This window comes from Schistocerca gregaria, chromosome 10 (assembly GCF_023897955.1).
Source record: "Schistocerca gregaria isolate iqSchGreg1 chromosome 10, iqSchGreg1.2, whole genome shotgun sequence".
NCBI classification, from domain to species: domain Eukaryota; kingdom Metazoa; phylum Arthropoda; class Insecta; order Orthoptera; family Acrididae; genus Schistocerca; species Schistocerca gregaria.
In genome coordinates, this window is record NC_064929.1 from 120442531 (window position 1) to 120465562 (window position 23032).

The 23032-nt window shown below is 43.6% G+C and overlaps 1 protein-coding gene across 2 annotated transcripts in view; it reads right to left on the minus strand.

The window, feature by feature from the left end:
* Positions 1-23032, minus strand: part of LOC126293404 (aminomethyltransferase, mitochondrial) — a 168492-nt gene that overhangs the window by 113084 nt on the left and 32376 nt on the right. Inside the window, exon 2 of one of the 2 annotated variants that reach the window (XM_049986617.1) lies at positions 743-872. The exons of the other annotated variant lie outside the window; for it this stretch is intronic. The gene's annotated coding sequence lies outside the window, so the exon portion shown is untranslated. The remainder of the gene's footprint in view (positions 1-742; positions 873-23032) is intronic. 2 annotated transcript variants of the gene reach the window in all.

Consider the following 23032-nt stretch of genomic DNA (forward strand, 5'->3'; position numbering starts at 1 on the left):
ATTTCATTGTGTCACGTAAAACACAGAAGAGAGTAAAACACAAAAGGGATGTGCTAACTGCAAGAGAAAAAAAATGTGACAGGTGCAATGTTGGTGTACACAACAAGTGTTTTGCTTCATTTCATACTGAATAGACATTCAATAATATTAAAACATTCTTTATTTATTGTTTGTGTTGATTTTACAATATTATGCATCGAGAATAAGGTTGTGAATTTGGATAGTGCATTTGGCCAATGTCCCAAAAATGGGACGGTCTGTGGTTTTTGTTCCAATAAACTGAAAATTTTCAAAACAATTTTTTATTCAATTAATCACTCAATGTAACGTATTTATGTATAAAAGTTTGCAAAAAATGATCTGATAGAGTTTTCGCCAGTAATGGGTTAAGGACGCGTTCGGTTATCATGGTCGTTGGTGCGTGACGAGTGGAAAGAAGGCATCTCTGAGGTCACTACGTGCTTACACCCGCCCCCCGTAGAATGTCACGTTTATTCACAGCGGCGGGAGTAGCCCAAGTGCTGCTCTCGGTGGAAAACAAGTGACGTGTGTGCACACATATGAAGAGCGCAAACGATCGGAGATACACTGTTCTCAGGCGGAGACGTCGCGTGTGGGTACCTCTAGCATTTTCCATAAACAACAAACAACGCCAGAATGTGGTGTGGGCGCAATGCGTTAGCGTCCGTTAACAGATTATGCATACAAGCTCTCACCTCACGATCGACCAGGGACTACCTACCTGCGATAAACCGTGCCTTCGCAGATTGCTAAGCGTCGTCTCTCAAGCTCAATGCCCACTTGTCTTACTGTGCCGTTTGTATTCTATTCAGCTCAGTAACAGCTTAGGTTCTAGTTAAATTGAAAAGAACCTGGAAGGGACAAAAGAGAGAGCACATTAACCTTGAGAAACTGAAAGACAAAGGCAATTGTGAAAAATTAGAGAATGTACCGGGTGATCAAAAAGTCAGTATAAATTTGAAAACTGACTAAATCACGGAATAGTGTAGATAGAGAGGTACAAATTGACACACATGCTTGCAATAACATGGGGTTTTATTAGAACCAAAAAATACAAAAGTTAGAAAAAATGGCCGACAGATGCCGCCTTCATCTGATCAGAATAGCAATAATTAGCATAACAAAGTAAGACAAAGCAGAGATGATGTACTTTACAGGAAATGCTCAATATGTCCACCATAATTCCTCGACAATAGCTGTAGTCGAGGGATAATGTTGTGAACAGCACTGTAAAGCATGTCCGGAGTTATGCTGAGGCATTGGCGTCGGATGTTGTTTTTCAGTATCCCTAGAGATGTCGGTCGATCACGATACACTTGCGACTTCAGATAACCCCCAATGCCAATAATCGCACGGACTGAGGTCTGGGGACCTGGAAGGCCAAGAGTGACGAAAGTGGCGGCTGAGCACACGATCATCAACAAAACGACGCGCCCAAGAGATCTTTCACGCGTCTAGCAATATGGGATGGAGTGCCATCCTGCATTTTGGTTCTAATAAAACCCCATGTCATGCCAAGCATGTGTGTCAATTTTTACCTCTCTATCTACATTATACCGTGGTTTATCGAGTTTTCAAATTTATACTGACATTTAATCACCCGGTACATTCTCTAATTTTTCACAATTGCCTTTGTCAATCATGATGAAAGTACAGGAAACGGAATGCACAGAAGTAAGATGGGATTGTTTTAAAAATGGGCTCAAAAAGGCAGCTAAGGAAAGGCTTGGAGTGAAGGAGGAAAAGAGTGAGGAAATAATCGGTAACACCAGATATGATAACCAAGATGGATGAAACAGGAAATGGAAAACTGTAAACACAGAAGAAGGGAAGCGTAACTACAGGATGTTAAATAATGAATTAAGAAGGGAGACAGAAAAAGCAAAGGAGAAAAGCCTGACAGAAAAGTGAGACAAGATATGGAAATTCGAGAAAGAAGGAAAATATGATTTGACGTACAAAGAAGCAATGGATTTGACATTCGGGGAATAGGGAAACAACAATGGATTAAAGGAAGTAGAGGCAGGACACGGTAAAATGGTGAGTGAACCCCAAGAAATAATGAGAAGATGAGAAGAATATACAGAATGGCTATGCGCTGCAGACTTCCGACCAAGTGAAGAAGACCCTGGGATACAAGAAGAAGAAGAAGATAAAGTTGCAGATGATGACAAAGGAAATACAATGCTAACTAGTGAGTTTGAAGAATCTATGAAGGAGACGAAAAATGGAAAGGCAATGGGATGATGAGATTCCCGCGGAACTGTTGAACTCATTGGAGAAAGAAGGGAAAAGGGAACTGATTGAACTGTGTAATCAAATATAAATGACAGGAAAATGGCCAAAGGATTTTACAAAAAGTATGTTAATACCTATAGAAAAGACAAAGAACAGCAAAAAGTGTGAGGAACATAGAACAGTGAGCATTAGACATCGCAAGTAGCCAGAGTCTTGCTGAGGACGCTCAACAGAACGCTATATGGAAAGCTGAATTGCGTAATGGGTGATGAACAAGTTGGTTTCAGGCGAGGGGTGGGAACTACAGATGTCATTGTGCTTCTGAGAGTGATAGGGGAGAGGTACATGGAGAAGAAAAGGAAGGTGTATGATGTGTTCATTGATCCTGAGAAGGCTTTTGACTGTGTCAGATGGGTCAAACTGATGGAAATCATAAGAAAACATGAAGTTGACTAGAGGGATGGACAGCTAATTAGAAATTTATATTTGAACCAGAGAGCAAGGGTAAGAATAGGATGTGTGATGAGTGAAGACCGCGCCAGGGTTCCCGGGTTCGATTCCCGCGGTGTCAGGGATTTTCTCTGCCTCGTGATGACTGGGTGTTATGTGATGTCCTTAGGCTAGTTAGGTTTACGTAGTTCGAAGTTCTAGGGGACTGATGTTAAGTACCATAGTGCTCAGAGCCATTTGAACCATTTTTTCGATGAGTGAAGAAATTGAACTGGGAAAAGGTGTAAGACAAGGTTTATCACCAACACTGTTCAATATGTACCTGGAGGAAATTATTAGTTAACGTTTTGATGGAAGGAGAGGAGGTTGTATAGGGGGTCGGAGAGTGGAGTTTATAAGATTTGCAGACGACATGGTTGTGATGGCAGAGAGTGCAAGAGAGATAGAACAAATGTTAGATGGTCTAAACATAAAATTAGAAGAATATGGAATGAAGGTTAAAAAGAAGAAAACGAAAAGCATGGCCACTGGAGAAAAGGGCACAAAATGCAGTATGAAATTAGGGGGAGTGTAATAATGAATGATATGTATTGTTCAACAGAAACAAGAAAAAGAATTGCAATGGCAAAAGAAGGATTCAAGAGGAACCACAGTTTACTTTGTGGACCAATAAACAAAGATATTGCCAAATGTTACATCTGGAGCGTTGCACTATATGGCGCAGAGACCTGGACATTGAGGAAGGAAGATGAAAGAAGGTTGGAGGTACTAGAGTTGCGGAAATGGAGAAGAATTGAAAAAGTGAAATTGGAAGACGAAGTAAGGAATGAAGAAGTACTAAGAGGAGTTGGAGAAGAAAAAAACATGCTGAGTCATCAGAAAGAGGAAACGGAACTCGATTGGACAATGTTTGAGGAAGGAGTGTTTATTGAAGGAAGAAATAGAAAGAATGGCGGAGGTTGAAAGGGGAAAATATCAGAGGAGACAAATACTCAGAAATGAAAAGACTGGCTAAGGACAGACAAAAGTGGAAGAGGTTTAACCCATGACATGTCCTGTCGTAAGGCAAATACCACTCTACTACTACTGTACTGCTTGCCCTTGGTATGCACTGCCTTACAGCATGTTTCATGAATAATATTCTTACGGCTTATTGTAATTTTTTCATCAAAACAGCACAGTTATGAGATCCCAAATAACTCGATATTGTAACGTCACGAGATCGTTGCTGAACTGGCCTCCAAAGAACCTTCAACTAAGAGTACAGGGACGGGAGTCACGTAGACCTGAGCTCCTTCATCAAGAGATATGGCAACATCACTTGGGTACAACACTTCAAGCACTTAGGCAAAGGCCGGCCGTTGTGGCCGTGCGGTTCTAGGCGCTTCAGTCTGGAACCGCGTGACCGCTACGGTCGCAGGTTCGAATCCTGCTTCGAGCATCGATGTGTATGTTGTCGTTAGGTTAGTTAGGTTTAAGTAGTTCTGAGTTCTAGGAGAGTGATGACCACAGATGTTAAGTCCCATAGTGCTCAGAGCCATTTGAACCATTTTGAACTTAGGCAAAATTAAAGGAATACTGGAGCCGACAATAGTAATATTTTTGGCCTTAAAGCTACAAGCGCTAGCTAAAAGTATAAGCGGTCCAACATCACTCCAACTGCACATGCCCCACACCATTACAGAGCCTCTATCACCTTGAACAGTCCCCTGCTCACATACAGGGTTTATGGATTCATGAGCTTGTCTCCATACCAGTACACATCCATCCACTCGATGCAATTTGAAACGAGACTCATCCGACCAGGCAACATCTTTCTTGTCACCAACAGTCCAATGACGGTGTCGAGTGTCTGACAAGGCGAAGGCCTCAGACACGGCCAACCGATTCGGCTCAAATTTGGCAGGTCGCTTGTGTACAACCTAAAACGAAGGAATCTAAGATATTTTGGGTCAACACCGCCGCGTTTTTGAGAAAATCATCCCTAAAGGTTATGACGTGCAGTCGACACAAAATTGGAGGGATCGATAGATAATTATAAATAGAGCATTTTTCATCAATAGGTATGTGGTCCAAAACGCATACACCTCCATAAATCGAGATAAGAAACTTTTACAGGTGTAGCTTCAGTACCCACGTGGTAAACGATTTTCGCTGACAGCACCGATAGCGCAACGAGCCGGCACGGTAGCCCAGTGTGTTCGGTCAGAGAGCCGGTTGGCCTCTGTAATAAAATAACTGAGCGGAACTATCAACAAACGAACTTGAACAGATGTCATGTGACGTCCGCAAAGACCAAACACAGGCCAAGGTAACGGGTTGGGAATTGCACAATCGCACAGTTGCAATAACTAATCACAGCATAATTCACAACCAACTTTAAGCAACGATTTTTCAGGCGATATTATCGTAAGCGTGGTAGGCATCAAAATTAATTCCCGAAAAAGACATATTTTTAAATGTAAACCAAGTTTGTTCTCCGCCAACTCTTCGGAAGTAACAGTGCAGCTGTCGAAAGATTGCATTCATTAGATGTTCTTGGTTCAAATGGCTCTGAGCACTATAGGACTTGATATCGGTGGTCATCAGTCCCCTAGAACTTAGAACTACTTAAACCTAACTAACCTAAGGACATCACACAACACCCAGTCAGCACGAGGCAGAGAAAATTCCAGACCCCGCCGGGAATCGAACCCGGGAACCCGGGCGCGGGAAGCGAGAACGCTACCGCACGACCACGAGCTGCAGACAGATGTTCTTAGTGCCATGAGTATATTTGTTTCGAATGTTTATATGACTTTTACCATCCGTCTATTTGTTCGAAGAAAAGTGAGGACACGTAACATTGACTGGAAGAGCGGTTGTAAAGTGACCTGGAGTAACACTTTAGTTGCTTACTGTCCCAAGAGGTTTGAGAAATTTATTTGCCTGCCTTATTATACCATTCCTTATTGATTAACTTACCTTATTAACCCTCCTATTCCTATCAAATGAGATATGGAAACATACAAACGAAAAGAATAGGATCCGTTTGGTTTCTTCGAGATTCGAACACGGTTTTTCGCATTTGCAGCAAATTATTATTATTTTTTTTAATGATCGTTGTCTTTGGTCATTGCGGACGTCACATGACTTCCGTTCAAGGTCATTTGTTGATACTTCCAATTAGGTGTTTTTTTTTTTTTTTTTTTTTTTTTTTTTTTTTTTTTTTTTTTTTTTTTTTTTTTTACTGAGGCCAACCGGCTCTCTGAACGAACACGATGAGCTACCGTGCCGGCTATTACCTTGGCCGTTACGCTATCGGCGAAAAGCGTTTAACATGTGGGTACAGAAGCGGCCCTCGATTCCTGGAAAAGTTTGCGTTTGCGCACCCCATACCTGATTATGAAAAGTGCTCTATTTACAACCATCTATCGATCATTCCAATTTTGAGTCTATTGCTCGTCATAACATTTAGGGCTGTTTTTCTCAAAATTATTAGATAGTGTTGACCCCAAATATCTTAGAGTCCTTTCTTTTTGGGTTGTAGACAAGCGAGCTGCCAAATTGGAGCCGAATCGGTTGGCTGAGGGTTTACCCTTGCGAGACGAGGCGTAAAGCTTTGTGTCGTCAATCATCAAGGGCACACCAGTGTGCCTTCTGCTCCGAAAGCCCACATCGATGATGTTTCGCACGCTGCCACCTGTTGGTGGCCCACCACTGAAATCAGCAGCAATTTTCGTAATGTTTGCACTTCTGCCACGTTCAATGATTCTCTTCAGCCGTCGTTTCTACATCTACATCCCTACTCCGCAAGCCACCTGAAGGTGTGTGGCGGACGGTCCCCTTCATGCAGGATCTTTTTCCAGCCGCAGCGATGTCGGAGATTTGATGTTTTACCTGATTCACGGTGTTGTTGTTGTGGGCTTCAGTCCTGAGACTGGTTTGATGCAGCTCTCCATGCTAATCTATCCTGTGCAAGCTTCTTCATCTCCCAGTACCTACTGCACCCTACATCCTTCTGAATCTGTGTAGTATATTCATCTCTTGGTCTCCGTCTACGATTTTTACCCTCCACGCTGCCCTCCAATACTAAATTGGCGATACCTTGATGCCTCAGAATATGCCCTACCAACCGATCCGTTCTTCTAGTCAAGTTGTGCCAAAAATTTCTCTTCTTCCCAATTCCAGCCAATACCTACCCCTTAGTTATGTGATGTACTAATCTAATCTTCAGCGTTCTTATGCAGCACCACATTTCGCAAGCTTCTATTCTCTTCTTGTCCATTCTATTTATCGTCCACGTTTCGCTTCCATACATGGCTACACTCCATACAAATACTTTCAGAAACGACTTCCTGACACTTAAATCTATACTAGATGTTAACAAATTTCTCTTCTTCAGAAACGCTTTCCTTGCCATTGCCAGACTACATTTTATATCCTCTCTACTTCGACCATCGTGAGTTATTTTGCTCCCCAAATAGCAATACTCATATACTACTTTAAGCGTCTCATTTCCTAATCTAATTCCCGCAGCATCACCCGATTTAATTCTACTGCATTCCATTATTCTCGTTTTGCTTTTGTTGATGTTCATCTTATATCCTCCTTTCAAGACACTGTCGATTACGTTCAGTTGCTCTTCCAGGTCCTTTGCTGTCACTGACAGAATTACAATGTCATCGGCGAACCTCAAAGTTTTTATTTCTTCTCCATGGATTTTAACTCGTACTCCGAATTTTTCTTTTGTTTCCTTTACTGCTTCCTCAATATACAGATTGAATAACATCGGGGAGAGGCTACAACCTTGTCTCACTCCCTTCCCAACCACTGCATCCATTTCATGCCCCGTCTGGTTTCTGCACAAATTGTAATTAGCCTTTCGCTCCCTGTATTTTACCCCTGCCACTTTCAGAATATGAAAGATAGTATTCCAATCAACATTGTCAAAAGCTTTCTCTGAGTCTATAAATGCTAGAAACGAAGGCTTGCTTTTCCTTAATCTATTCTCTAAGATAAGTCGGAGGGTCAGTATTGCCTCCCGTGTTGCAACATTTCTACGGAATCCAAAGAGATCTTCCCCGAGGTCGGCTTCTACCAGTTTTTCCATTCGTCTGTAGAGAACTCGTGTTAATATTTTGTAGCAGTTTCTTATTAAACTGATAGTTTGGTAATTTTCACATCTGTCAGCAGGTGCTTTCTTTGGGATTGGAACTATTATATCCTTCTTGAAGTCTGAGGGTATTTCGTCTGTCTCATACACCTCGCTGACCAGATGGTAGAGTTTTGTCTGGGCTGGCTCTCCCAAGACTATCAGTAGTTCTAATGGAATGTTGCATACTCCCGGGGCCTAATTTCGACAGGCAGAATATACCGCTGCGGTCGGCAACTCCTACATAATGCAAAAAGTGGCTGGCGCAGTTGTTAGATTGGTTACTGCTGCTACAGTGGTAGGTTATCAAGATTTAAGTGAGTTTGAACGTGGTGCTTTAGTCGGTGGAACACCAACATCCCTAAGGTAGCGATGAAGTGGGGATTTTCCCATACGATCATTTCAAGAGTGTACCGTGAACCAGGTAGCAGGGGTAAGATACAGGGAGCGAAAGGATATTTACAGTTTGTACAGAAACCAGATGGCAGTTATAAGAGTCGAGGGGCATGAAAGGGAAGCAGTGGGTTGGAAGGGAGTGAGACAGGGTAGTAGCCTCTCCCCGATGTTATTCAATCTGTATATTGAGCAAGCAGTAAAGGAAACAAAAGAAAAATTTGAAGTAGGTATTAAAATCCAGGGAGAATAAATAAAAACTTTGAGGTTCGCCGATGACATTGTAATTCTGTTAGAGACAGCAAAGGACTTGGAAGAGCAGTTGAATGGAATGGACAGTGTCCTGAAAGGAGGATATAAGATGAACATCAACAAAAGCAAAACGGGGATAATGGAATGTAGTCGAATTAAGTCGGGTGATGCTGCGGGAATTATATTAGGAAATGTGACTCTTACAGTAGTATATGAGTTTTGCTATTTGGGGAGCAAAATAACTCACGATGGTCGAAGTAGAGAGGATATAAAATGTTGACTTGCAATGGCAAGGAAAGCGTTTCTGAAGAAGAGAAATTTGTTAACATCTAGTATAGATTTAAGTGTCAGGAAGTCGTTTCTGGAAGTATTTGTATGGAGTGTAGCCATGTATGGAAGCGAAACGTGGACGATAAATAGAATGGACAAGAAGAGGATAGAAGCTTGCGAAATGTGGTGCTACATAAGAATGCTGAAGATTAGATTAGTACATCACATAACTAATGAGTAGGTATTGGCTGGAATTCGGAAGAAGAGAAATTTGTGGCACAACTTGACTAGAAGAAGGGATCGGTTGGTAGGACATGGTCTGAGGCATCAAGGATCACCAATTTAGTATTGGAGGGCAGTGTGGAGGGTAAAAATCGTAGAGGGAGACCAAGAAATGAATACACTACACAGATTCAGAAGGATGTAGGATGCAGTAGGTACTGGGAGATGAAGAAGCTTGCACAGGATAGAGTAGTATGGAGAGATGCATCAAACCAGTCTCAGGACGGAAGACCACAACACATATCTGTGTATTTGAGTACGCATGCGTGCACCAGTTTCGTCGGCGCTTCCCGTACTTGACTAAAACTCTCTTCAAAAACCCCTCGTATTCGTTACTACTTAACGAGTAGCGGTGAAAACGCAATGAACATTGATCCATGGCGACAGACAGTAAAGTATATTTGCCGACTACAGAATTACTAGACGCCCAACAAATCGTGTTGCAACCGGGAAAACCTTGGTTGCGTATACAAGTAATCCGGTTTACCGCCGTCGACGACCGTGCTTTCAATCTGATGACTGTTGCCGAAGCGAATGGGCAACGTTTTTGGCCGCCACGCGCCATAGCGTTTCAAGAGGACCAGGCGCGATTTTCGGCTAATGGGGCAACCCGTTAGGCGCGCGATTAGACCAATCTGCAGCCAGCGGGACGATGGGCGCTAAATGGCTTCCACAGCCGGGGAACAGATTCAGATCAGGGTACACACTGTCTGTCCGATGCTGTACACCTAATTGCTAAGCACTCTCTGCCACTCACCGTGCCGCGATGTACGATGGTTGCCCAAAAAGTAATGCCCTGCATTTTTTTTTCCTTCAACAATTCTTTCTTGAACATAATGAGAGTTGCACGTGCGAAAGAATGTTGTTTTATCTACAGGGTGTTACAAAAAGGTACGGCCAAACTTTCAGGGAACATTCCTCACACACAAATAAAGAAAAGATTTTATGCGGACATATGTCCGGAAACGCTTAATTTCCGTGTTAGAGCTCATTTTAGTTTCTTCAGTATGTACTGTACTTCCTCGATTCACCGCCGTGATTTCGTACGGAATACTCTACCTGTGCTGCTAGAACATCTGCCTTCACAAGTACGACACAACATATGGTTCACGCACGATGGAGCTCCTGCACATTTCAGTCGAAGTGTTCGTACGCTTCTCAACAACAGATTCCGTGACCGATGGATTGGTAGAGGCGGATCAATTCCATGGCCTCCACGCTCTCCTTACCTCAACCCTCTTGACTTTCATTTATGGGGGCATTTGAAAGTCCTTAACTACGCAACCTCGGTACCAAATATAAAGACTCTTCGTGCTCGTGTTGTGGACGTCTGTGATACAACACGGCATTCTCCAGGGCTGCACCAGCTCATCATAGATTCCATGCGACGGAGGGTGGATGCGTGTATCCTCGCTAACGGAGGACATTTTGAACATTTCCTGTAACAAAGTGTTTGAAGTCACGCTGGTACGTTCTGTTGCTGTGTGTTTCCATTCCATGATTAATGTGATTGGAAGAGAAGTAATAAAATGAGCTGTAACACGGAAAGTAAGCGTTTCCGGACACATGCCGACATAACATATTTTCTTTCTTTGTGTGTGGGGAATGTTTCCTGAAAGTTTGGCCGTAGGTTTTTGTAACACCCTGTACACACCCAATTTTCCCACGTAATCTCCATCGCGTTCTATGGCCTTTCTCCAGCGCGAAACAAGGGCGCATATGCCCAGTCGGTACCAACCGTTGTCCTGGTGGCGGAGTCAGTTCTTCAATCTGTGAATCACCTCTCATCGTCCTCAAAATGTCTTCCACGAGTGGTATCCTTTAATGGCCCAAACGAGTGAAATTCCGAGGGATGTAGGTTGGATGGTGTAACACTGTCCGACCCTGTCTTGCTACGTGTTCAGCAGTCCTCAGACTTGTGTGGGGCCGAGTGTTATCGTGTTGGAGCAAAACGTCTAATGGGCTTCTGTGGCGCCGACGTCACCCAAAGTGCGTCTTGAGTTTTGATAATGTGTTGACATATGCATTAATAGTACAGCCTCTTGGCATCACATCAATGAGAATCACACTTTCACAGTCCAAAAAAATGGTGATCATGATCTTACCGATGGAAGCAATTGTTTTGAATTTTTTTCTGTGGGGAGTGGAAACGGCGCCATTCCATCGACCGTCATTTTGTTTCGGGCTCAAAATGGTGAACCCCAGTTTTATAACCTGTCACAGTCCTGGATAAGAAGACCTCCACCTCAGCTTCAAAACTTTGCAATAAATCGAGACTATTGTTTTTTCTGTGCGATTTGTGATCCACCGTTAGGCACAGCGGGACCCATCTTGTACACACTTTAGAATATCCAAGACTGCGGATAATTGCATCCTCACTTCCTTTGCTGACTGACAGGTACGCGTCTGTCCTCGGGAATGACAACATCAGCTCGCTGCAGCATGTCCGGTGTGACAGCCTTGGATGGTCTCCTCGACCGCTGCAAATCGTGGAGCTCCGCCGGACCGCCTTCTGACGATCTCACCCTCCGTGCCCAACGACTAACTGTAGTTCTGTCGACAGCAGATGCTCCATAGACTCTGCACAAGCGTTTATGAATATTCCCCACAGTTCCTTTCTCTGCAGTGACAAATTCAGTAACGGAACGTAGCTTGTAACGTATATAACCTTCAAACTGAAACTTCCTAGCAGGTTAAATCTGTGTGCCGGACCGAGACTCGAACTCGGGACCTTCGCCTTTCCCCATGTTTTGAAGGTAGGAGACGAGGTACTGGTGTAAGTAAAGCTGTGAGGACGGGGCGTGAGTCGTGCCTGAGTTGCTCAGATGGTAGAGCATTTGCCCGCGAAAGGCAAAGGTCCCGAGTTCGAGAATCGGTCCGGCACAAAGCTTTAATCTGCCAGAAAGTTTCATATCGGCGAACACTCCGCAGCAGGGTGAAAATCTCATTCTGGAAGACGGCCGAGGTGGCCGAGCGGTTCTAGGCGCTACAGTCTGGATCCGCGCGACCGCTACGGTCCCAGGTTCGAATCCTGCCTCGGTCATGGATGTGTGTGCTGTCCTTAGTTGTTGAGTCCCATAGTGCTCAGAATTATCATTCTGGAAACATCCCCCAGGCTGTGTCTCAGCAATATCCTTTCTTTCAGGAGTGCTAGTCCTGCAAGGTTCGCAGGAGAGATTCTGTTAAGTTTCGAAGGTAGGAGACGAGGTACTGGTGGAAGTAAAGCTGTGAGGACGGGGCATGAGTCGTGCTTGGGTAGCTCAGTTGGTAGAGCACTTTCCCGCGAAAGAATAAGATCCTGAGTTCGAGTCTCGGTCCGGCACACAGTTTTAATTTGCCAGGAAGTTTCAAATGAGCGCACACTCCGCTATAGAGTGAAAATCTCATTCTGGTAACCTTCAAACTGTCCAGCAGTTACGCTATCCGTTGGCAGTGACGGAAACTTGGCGAGCTCACTCAAGCGACTTCAAATAATACTTACGTAGCGTTTCGCAGTCGTAGCATTATTTTCTGCTGAGAAAAAAAAAAGATGGTGTATTACTTCCTGGGCAACCCTCGTAAGAGTCTCAAAGATTAGGCCCGGATCTAGGTGGTGGTTGGGGGGGGGGGGGGGGGGGCGAGGGAGATGGGAGGCAAACCGAGGTACCCTCCCCGAGCGGCAATTTCAGGTGGCGCCAAGTTCACTTTTGAAGCAAAAACCTTGTTTCACAAAGTGCCAAGCATCCAGCGTACGTTGGTCTTTCGATTATTCATATAATTTTGAAACGCATACCTGTTGGTTTTTGAACAGTTCTCAACACATTCTAAGTTGATGCCTGGACGAATTATAAGTCGATGAGTGCATATCGTACGTGAAGTCTCTGCCAGGGGAATCTGCGTCGCATCAGGAAATAAAAAACTTTCCCGCAGACAGAAGAGTACTGGGCTATACGAGCCGAGCCGAATAAAACCGAACCAATTGCTGAAACTTCCTGGCAGATACCCCGCCCCCAGTGAAATACTAAGAAAGAACTTAAAACAGTATTTATAAAGAAGAGACATTTAAAAAATTGAATAATACATGGACACTAGCCGCTCAGGCTAACATGTATTTTTCTCCTGTATCCGTATTATAATAATATCTCTGGGTAAGTTGCGAGGGCAAAGAAATGTAAAAATGGAAAAAAATATGTTCAAATGTGTGTGAAATCATATGGGACTTAACTGCTAAGGCCATCAGACCCTAAGCTTACACACTACTTAACCTAAATTATCCTAAGGACAAACACACACACACACACACACACACACACACACACACACACACACACACACACACACACACACATGCCCGAGGGAGGACTCGAACATCTTCCGGGTCCAGCCGCACAGTCTATATAAAAATGCACTCGAAACAAAACGATATAAAGAGACGACAAGATGCACCCTTTTGTTAATTTTTTAGTCGTCTTCTACTTCTTCTCTTGTCTTCGTTGCGTGTAGGACATTTTGCGAGTACTGGCAAATGTAAGCATATTTGTGCTAGTTAGGCAGATAATATATTCATTTAACATTATTGTTCACTTTTAATTTGTAAAAAGTGATCCCAATTTCATGTCAGCCTTCCTTGAATTATCCTGCATTCGAATAATTTACAGTGCAGCGGCCGATGCAACCTACGACGCCATTACGTGGCGATATTAACTTATAATAATTAGCAGAAGTGACAAACTCGCCCGCTATTAACGTACTATACATTTTTCTCCACAGCCGCCCGACGCTGCAGAAAATGCGTAGCTTTAAGATTGTTATTTTCAGTACAACAGCCGAGAGCCAGAACCGACTACAATACAATGGTTAACGGAGATAATACTATCGCGCGTGTGGGGGTTGCAATTGTAATTAACAACTAAAACTTTTTTGCTTTAAAGTGAACTAACTAGCCGAGGAAATTAATATGAAACGTTTATTCCATTGTTCAACTTATATGCTCATGTTTTAAGATTCGGCGAGTCCTACGTCATTAACGTAACAAATAATTACCATTGAAGATTAATATTGTTAAAAAAGAGACAACTTCACAAAAGGATTTAATTGCAAATCAAAACTGAATGAAATATCATTTTGATTAAGGCCCACCACGCAAGTCGGCAACAATCGCCATTACCAATCAATTTCTGTAGTAAACAATAAATTACAACGGCCGGCGGACGCGAGAAAGATTAAGACAGTATGCCGGAGTGAGATTGGTTGATCAGGTCTGCAAATGACAAGCGTTGCTACAATTACTAGCGAAATTCATAGATTCAGACTCCCAGAGTCGAAATAAGCGATAAACAGCAATAACAGGTAAGAAAGATTACATATTATGTTGTCAGTGTAGCCAAGAAATAGAAACTTTGACAGAAAATTTTTGCCAGATCGCTACAGTACTAAGAGCCAGTTGTACAGTTCCCTGTTAGCAGCCGCTTTCAGTTCTGTTCTCCGAATAGCGAGGAAAGCGTGTTGTACGAACACGTAATAGCGCCTAACCAGAGAATAAACGCGGGATAACTAAACAAGTGATTCTGGTAGGGCTAGTGAAGTCAAGTGGAGAATACGTTTTGACAATGGCAGGTATAGTTACAGAAATAGTGATGACAGTACTACTTCCTGGCAGATTAAAACTGTGTGCCGGACCGAGACTCGAACTCGGGACCTTTGCTTTACGCGGGCAAGTACTCTACCTACTGAGCTACCCAAGCATGACTCACGCCCCGTCCTCACAGCTTCACTTCTGCCAGTACCTCGTCTCCTATCTTCCAAACTTTACAGAAGCTCTCCTGCGAACTTTGCAGAACTAGCACTCCTGAAAGAAAGGATATTGCGGAGACATGGCTTAGCCACAGCCTGAGGAATGTTTCCAGAATGAGATTTTCACTCTGCAGCGGAGTGTGCGCTGATATGAAACTTCCTGGCAGATTAAAAGTGTGTGCCGGACCGAGACTCGAACTCGGGACCTTTGCCTTTCGCGGGCAACTGCTCTACCAGGAAGTTTCATATCAGTGCACACTCCGCTGCAGAGTGAAAATCTCATTCTGATGGCAATACTGTTGGTCATAACGAGGAAGGGGAAGAAACGGGGACATCACACAAATTATATGGAAGAACATGACCATAGCAAATTTAGATAAAAATTTCGTGGTTCTTCTTTTCGATCTCATGCTTGAGAAATTAGAGTTTATGAATGAAACGTGAAACTTTTTCCTAACACAAAACTTTTTACCTGTAGTAGGCCCAACAGGCGTTTCATATTGGTATTCCGTGAATTCCATTCTGTCTTGTTATTTATGTAAATGCGGTAGATAAAAATGACCATATGTGCCAAAACAATCTCGCTTATTTGGCGAGTGTTACAACTGGTGCTTTATTAGTATGGCCTATTTCGTTTCATCTAGCATACGTAATCAAATTGAGAAACAGCACTACACATTAGTATTAACAGCTTCTTCAGTGTTAGACAAGAAGCACTGTCGAGTTATCCTCAAACCCGCTGTACGCACAGTGGCTGGCGTTTGACCAGATGTGGTCATCGGGTGCTAGGGTCGGTTTGCCAGATTGTCAGTTCTCGTCTGGGTCTGGCGCTCGCCCAGCGATCGTTACACGCACGTGCTGGGGTGGGTGGGTGGATAGATCTCCAGTCGGCGATTTGCCCACCCGCTGGGCAGAACGCTGTTAAGCTACGTTCTCCTCGGTGCACAAATCCATCGCAGCGCGCTGAGGAACTCGCTTGCGTCTTATTGTGCTATGAGGTCTAGTAAGGTCATCCAAAGACCAGTATCAGTTGCAAAGCGATGCTGATGGTGTGATAGGTGGCAGTTGACGCTAAATAACGAAAAGCGTGAGGTGATCCAGATGAGTTCCAAAAGAAGTCCGTTGGAATTCGATTACTCGATAAATAGTCAACTCTCAAGTCTGTCAATTCAACTAAGTACCTGGGTGTTAAAACCACGAACAGCTTCAGTTGGAAAGACCACGTAGATATTATTGTGGGGAAGGCGAGCCAAAGGTTGCGTTTCATTGGCAGAACACTTAGAAGATGCAACTAAAGAGACAGCTTTACACTACACCCGGTCGTCCTCTGTTAGAATATTGCTGCGCGGTGTGTGATCCTTACCAGGTGGAATAGACGGAGGACATCGAAAGGGTGAAAAAAAGGGCAGCTCGGTTTGTATTATCACGTAGTAGGGGAGAGAGTGTGGGAGATATGATTCGCGAGTTGGGATGGAAATCATTAAAGCAAAGACGTTTTTCGTCGCGGTGAGATCTATTTACGAAATTTCAGTCACCAACTTTCTCTTCCGAATGCGAAAATATTTTGTTGAGCCCAACCAACATAGGTAGGAATGATCATCAAAATAAAATAAGAGAAATCAGAGCTCGAACAGAAGGGTTTTCGTTTTTCCCGCGCGCTGTTCGGGAGTGGAATGGTAGAGAGATAGTATGATTGTGGTTCGATAAACCCTCTGCCAAGGACTTAAATGTGAATTGCATAGTAGTCATGTAGATGTAGATGTAAAGCTCCGCACTGAGCTACTGGAAACGTTTCCCTAGGCGTTTAGCGGCGCGCTTGACAACGTAAAAAACAGAAGTGGTAATTTTTATACTTCGGCAGTTGTACACGATTGAGTGACACGAAAACAGTCTTCTGACGACTGCTTTTTTTTTAATTCAATAGAAATTTTATGCTACTGAAATAGAGAAACGTTTAAGCTTTTCAGAAAAGTTCATTTTTCAGGATACTCATATTTTGTGTTAGGTGAAGGGCCAACACCGTGTTACGAATGGAGGCCAAAATGCACGCGTTTTAGCTCACGCAGGCTGGCGTGAGGAGGGAAGAACTTTACTGACGTGAGGTTTGGAACATGACAAGGAATGTGAATTCAGAAAGTGGGTTTAATTAGTTTGATACTTAACTTTAATCCACTTATGATGAACGTCGCTGTTGACGGTACATGATTCACAATGTTATCTGTTCAGAATACATTCTTGATGAATATGGTGCCTTGCTAGGTCGTAGCAAATGACGTAGCAGAAGGCTACGCTAAACTGTCGTCTCTGCAAATGAGAGCATGTGTAGCCAGTGAACCATCGCGCTAGCAAAGTCGGCTGTACAACTGGGGCGAGTGCTAGGGAGTCTCTGTAGACTAGACCTGCCGTGTGGCGGCGCTCGGACTGTAATCACTGATAGTGGCGACACGCTGGTCCGACGTATACTAACGGACCGCGGCCGATTTAAAGGCTACCAGCTAGCAAGTATGGTGTCTGGCGGTGACACCACACAGTATTTATCGCGCTACATCTACTAAACTACACTGAAGAGCCAAAGAAACTGGTGCACTTGCCTAACATCGTGTAGGGACCACGCGAACAAGCACAAGTGCCGCAACACGACATGACATGGATTCGACAAATGTCTGAAATAGTGCTGGAGGGAATTAACACCAAGAATCCTGCAGCGCTGCCCATAAATCCGTAAGAGTACCAGGGTGGAGGGGCGATGTCTTCTGAACAGACCGTTGGAAAGCATCCCAGATATGCTCAATAATGTACATGTCAGGGGAGTTTGGTGGCCAGTGGAAGTTTTTAAACTCAGAAGTTCCTGGAGCCACTCTGTAGCATTTCTGAACGTGTGGGTCGGCACACTGGCCTGCTGGAATTGCCCGATTCCGTCGGATTGCACAATGGAGATGAAAGGATGCAGGTGACCAAACAGAATGCTTACGCACGTGTCACCTGTCAGAGTCGTTTCTAGACGTACCATGAGCCCCATATCACTCCAACTGCACACGCCCCACACCTTTACAGAGCCTCCATCAGCTTGAACAGTCCCCTGCTGACTTGCTGGGTCCATGAATTCGTGAGGTTGTCTCCATACCCGTACACGTGTATCCTGTCGATACAATTGAGACTCGTCCGACCAGGCAACATGTCTCCAGTCATCAACAGTCCAGTGTTGGTGTTGACGGACCAAGACGAGGCATAAAGCTTTGTGTCGTGCAATTATAGAGGGTACACGAGTGGGTCTTCGACTCCGAAAGCCCATATCGATGAAAGCCCAGCGCTCAAATCTCGAGCAATTTGCGGAATGGTTGCACTTATCTCAAGTTGAATGATTCCCTTGGGTCGCCGTTGGTCCCGTTCTTGCAGGATCTTTCTCTGGCCGCAGCGCTGTCGGAGATTTGATGTTTTACCTGGTTCCTGATATTCGTAGTACTCCCTTGAAATGGTCGTACGGGAAAACCGCCAGTTCGTCGCTACCTCGGAGATGCTGTGTCCCACCGCTCGTGCGACGACTATAACATCATGTTCATACTCACTGAAGTCCTCAAACCTGTCATTGTAGCAGTAGCAATCGATCTAACAACTACACCTCACACTTGTTGTCTTATACGTATAGGCGTTGCCGACCGCAGCGCCGTATTCTGCCTGTGTACGTATCTCTTTGGTTCAAAAATGATTGAAATGGCTCTGAGCACTATGGGCCTTGACGCCTGAGGTCATCAGTCCCCGAGAACTTAGAACTACTTAAGCCTAACTAAGGACGACCCAAGCGGTCGCGCTGTTCCAAACTGTAGCGCCTAGAACCGCTCGGTCACTCCAGCCGGCTACGTATCTCTTTATCTGAATACGCACACCTATGCCAGTTTCTTTGGCGCTTGAGTGTAATGTGAACAGTTGCACGCAATTTTTTTTTAATTTCGAATGGCTGCGGGCAGGTTCGTACAATCGAATACAAAGTTCAGAAACATGAGACAAAATTCCTTTGCTGTTACGAGGGGCGTTTGAAAAGTCCGACAAAAAATAAAACTATTTATGTGTTTGGGATAAACCTTTTTATTTTTCGACATAGTCTCCTTTTAGACACTTGTTGTCTTATACGTATAGGCGTTGCCGACCGCAGCGCCGTATTCTGCCTGTTTACGTATCTCTTTGGTTAAAAAATGAATCAAATGGCTCTGAGCACTATGGTCCTTAACGTCTGAGGTCATCAGTCCCCGACAACTTGGAACTACTTAAACCTAACTAAGGACATCACACACATCAATGCCCTAGGCAGGATTAGAACCTGCGACCCAAGCGGTCGCGCTGTTCCAGACTGTAGCGCCTAGAACCGCTCGGTCACTCCAGCCGGCTACGTATCTCTTTATCTGAATACGCACACATATGCCAGTTTCTTTGGCGCTTGAGTGTAATGTGAACCGTTGCACGCAATTTTTTTTTAAATTGCGAATGGCTGCAGGCAGGTTCGTACAATCGAGTACAAAGTTCAGAAACATGAGACAAAATTCCTTTGCTGTTACAAGGGTGCGACCAAAAATAAAAACTACTTACGTGTTTGGGATGAACCTTTTTATTTTTCGACATCGTCTCCTTTTAGACTCATACACTGCGTCCAACGCTGTTCTGATTTGTTGAATCCTTCCAAATAATAGGAACTGTCCAAGTCTGCAAATTAGCTATTAGTTGTTGCAATCACCTCCTGATTTGAATAAAATCTTTGTCCCGCCAACCATTTCTTCAAATTAGGGTACAAATAGTAGTCCGAGAGGCAAGTCTGGAGAATAAGAGTGCTGTGAAACGAGTTGGGATCCTATTTCCAATAATTTTGTAACCACAACTGCTGAGGTGTGTGCTAGTGCATTGTCGTGATGGAAAAGGACTTTTTTTGAGGTCCAATCGCCGGCGTTTTTCTTGCAGCTCGGTCTTCAAACGGTCCAATAACGCTGAATAATATGCACCTGTAATAGTTTTACCCTTTCCCAGATAGTCGATGAGCATTATCCCTTGCGAATTGCAAAAGACAGTCGCCATAATCTTTCCGACAGAAGGAATGGTCTTCGCCTTTTTTGGTGCAGATTCTCCATTCGTAACTCATTGTTTAGATTGTTCTTTTGTCTCAGTAGTATAGTAATGTATCCATGTTTCATCCAGAGTGACGAAAAGATGCTTAAAGTCCCGCAGATTCTTCCTGATCAGCAAGCCATCCTTGCAACACTTCACACGATTCCATTTTTGAACAAGCGTGAGCAATCGCGGAACACATCTCGCGGATAGCTTTCTCATGTCCAACTGTTTATGCAAAATATTATGTATCCGTTCATTCGAGATGCCCACAGCACTAGCAATGTCACGCACCTTAACTCTTCTGTCATCCACTACCACATCGTGGATTTTACCAATGATTTCTGGAGCCGTAACCTCCACAGGGCGTCCGGAACGTTCAGCATCACTTGTGCCCATATGGACACTCCAAAAATTTTGGAACCACTTATAAACTGTTCTAATCGAAGATGCAGAGTCACCGTAATATTTATCAAGCTTCTCTTTAGTCTCCTGAAGCATTTGGCCCTTCATAAAGTAATGTTTAAGCACTTTTTCGTCCATTTTTTTGACAATCACTCGACTCCCTTCATTCACACAAATACCAAACACAAATAGACCAATATGGCTGAAATTTGGTGTGCGTTCCTTCCAAAGATGCTACTAACTAAACATGACCTCGATACGCGCCGGTGGTGCCATTTCTCTGACTTTGCATGGACTTTTCAAACCCCCTTCGTACTTGTATGTGCAGAATATGAACATCCTAAAATTTCTGAAGCTTCAAGAGTCGAACGACACTAACCAGTCCCCGATATTTCTCATACTGTGCCCTGAGTGAGCTGTAAGGGAATCCCAAGCAGAAATTAAGCTGCTCGGGGGAATACAATGGTAAGCGCCATCACCATGTATTTTGCGGTAGATGGCTAATGACACCACCTGTGGGATGCACAATGCAGTAAACTTACTAGTAGTTCCAAATTCACTCAACAGATGTCAGGGAGGAGCTTAATATTAAGCGCCACTGTCCGTCTGCTACGGAAACATAATGGTAAGTGACAGAGAGAAACATCTCCGAGATTATGGCAACAGTGATCATGGCAGAAGATGAGATATACAGTGTCATTCAAAAAGAATACCACAACTTTAAAAATGTGTATTTAATGAAAGAAACATAATATAACCTTCTGTTATACATCATTACAAAGAGTATTTAAAAAGGTTTTTTTTTCACTCAAAAACAAGTTCAGAGATGATCAATATGGCCCCCTCCAGACACTCGAGAATATCAACCCGATACTCCAACTCGTTCCACACTCTCTGTAGCATATCAGGTGTAACAGTTTGGATAGCTGCTGTTATTTCTCGTTTCAAATCAGCAATGGTGGCTGGGAGAGGTGGCCGAAACACCATATCTTTAACATACCCCCATAAGAAAAAATCGCAGGGGGTAAGATCAGGGCTTCTTGGAGGCCAGTGATGAAGTGCTCTGTCACGTGCTGCCTGGCGGCCGATCCATCGCCTCGGGTAGTTGACGTTCAGGTAGTTACGGACAGATAAGTGCCAATGTGGTGGCGCTCCATCCTGCTGAAATATGAATTGTTGAGCTTCTTGTTCCAGCTGAGGGAACAGCCAATTCTCTAACATCACCAGATACTGTAGTCCAGTTGCAGTAGCACCTTCGAAGAAAAAGGGACCAAAAACTATATTAGCTGAAATGGCACAGAAAACGTTCACCTTAGGTGAGTCACGTTCATACTGAGTTTTTTCCCGCGGATTCTCAGTGCCCCATATACAGACATTGTGACGGTTGACTTTCCCGTTAGTGTGGAAAGTTGCTTCATCACTAAACACAATCTTTGAAACGAAAGATTCATCTGTTTCCATTTGAGCAAGGATAAAATCACAGAAATCGATTCTTTTAATCTTATCAACTGCAGACAGTGCTTGAACCAATTTCAGACGATAAGGTTTCATAACTAACCTTTTTCGTAGGAGTCTCCATACAGTTGATTGTGGAATTTGCAGCTCTCTGCTAGCTCTGCGAGTCGATTTTCCTGGGCTGCAAACAAATGCTTGCTGGATGCGTGCTACATTTTCATCACTTGTTCTCGGCCATCCAGAACTTTTCCCTTTACACAAACACCCATTCTCTGTAAATTGTTTATACCAACGTTTAATACACCACCTATCAGGAGGTTTAACACCATACTTCGTTCGAAATGAACGCTGAACAACTGTCGTCGATTCCCTTCTGCCGTACTCAATAACACAAAAAGCTTTCTGTTGAGCGGTCGCCATCTTAGCATCAACTGACGCTGACGCCTAGTCAACAGCGCCTCAAGCGAACAAATGTACAACTAAATGAAACTTTATAGCTCCCTTAATTCGCCGACAGATAGTGTTGCCTTTTGTCGTTGCAGAGTTTTAAATTCCTAAAGTTGTGGTATTCTTTTTGAATCACCCTGTGTACTTCCAATGATACTAATATCTTCGAGAGGGATCCAGAATACATTCCTAACGCTTCATATGACTCAGAGGTACGCAATTTTGTAAATATACTGTCTTAAGTACGTTTCACGAACATAATGGTAAGTGCATGTACATACCATTATGTTCCTGAAGTACGTTAATTTTGAGGTTATTTTGGAATGGCTACATTTTTTTGCCTAAGTGGTGTGTGAAAGGGCATTTTTCATTTATATTGTTACATGTAATAATAATAATAATGGTAACGGTAATAGTAGTTTTCGTTGTTATACAGGTTAATAGCGAATCAGATCATATTGCCCAAAACAGCAAACAGTATATTGCTCCTGCAGAAACCATTCAGAAACAAAGACGTCGTCTCGGAAAAGGTGCTGCTGTGGCGAAAATAAGAACTCGAACATGGTACTGTTTTGGAAATATCTAATTTCAACTGGTAGATTTCGTGTGATTGAACACCACTTGCCCGTGAGCGGGCACACAATTTTGCCGTCTGAAAGAGATTTCGCGACAATTGAAAATTACATTCGCCGACAAGTACAAGATGTGTACAGTCCAGATCAGTGGTGCGAGATCATCAAGAAGTCGGCTAAGAAGAATCCATTGCTTGTATATAATATGAAAAGAGATGATTTCTATCAAATACAATACTCTAAAGAAGCG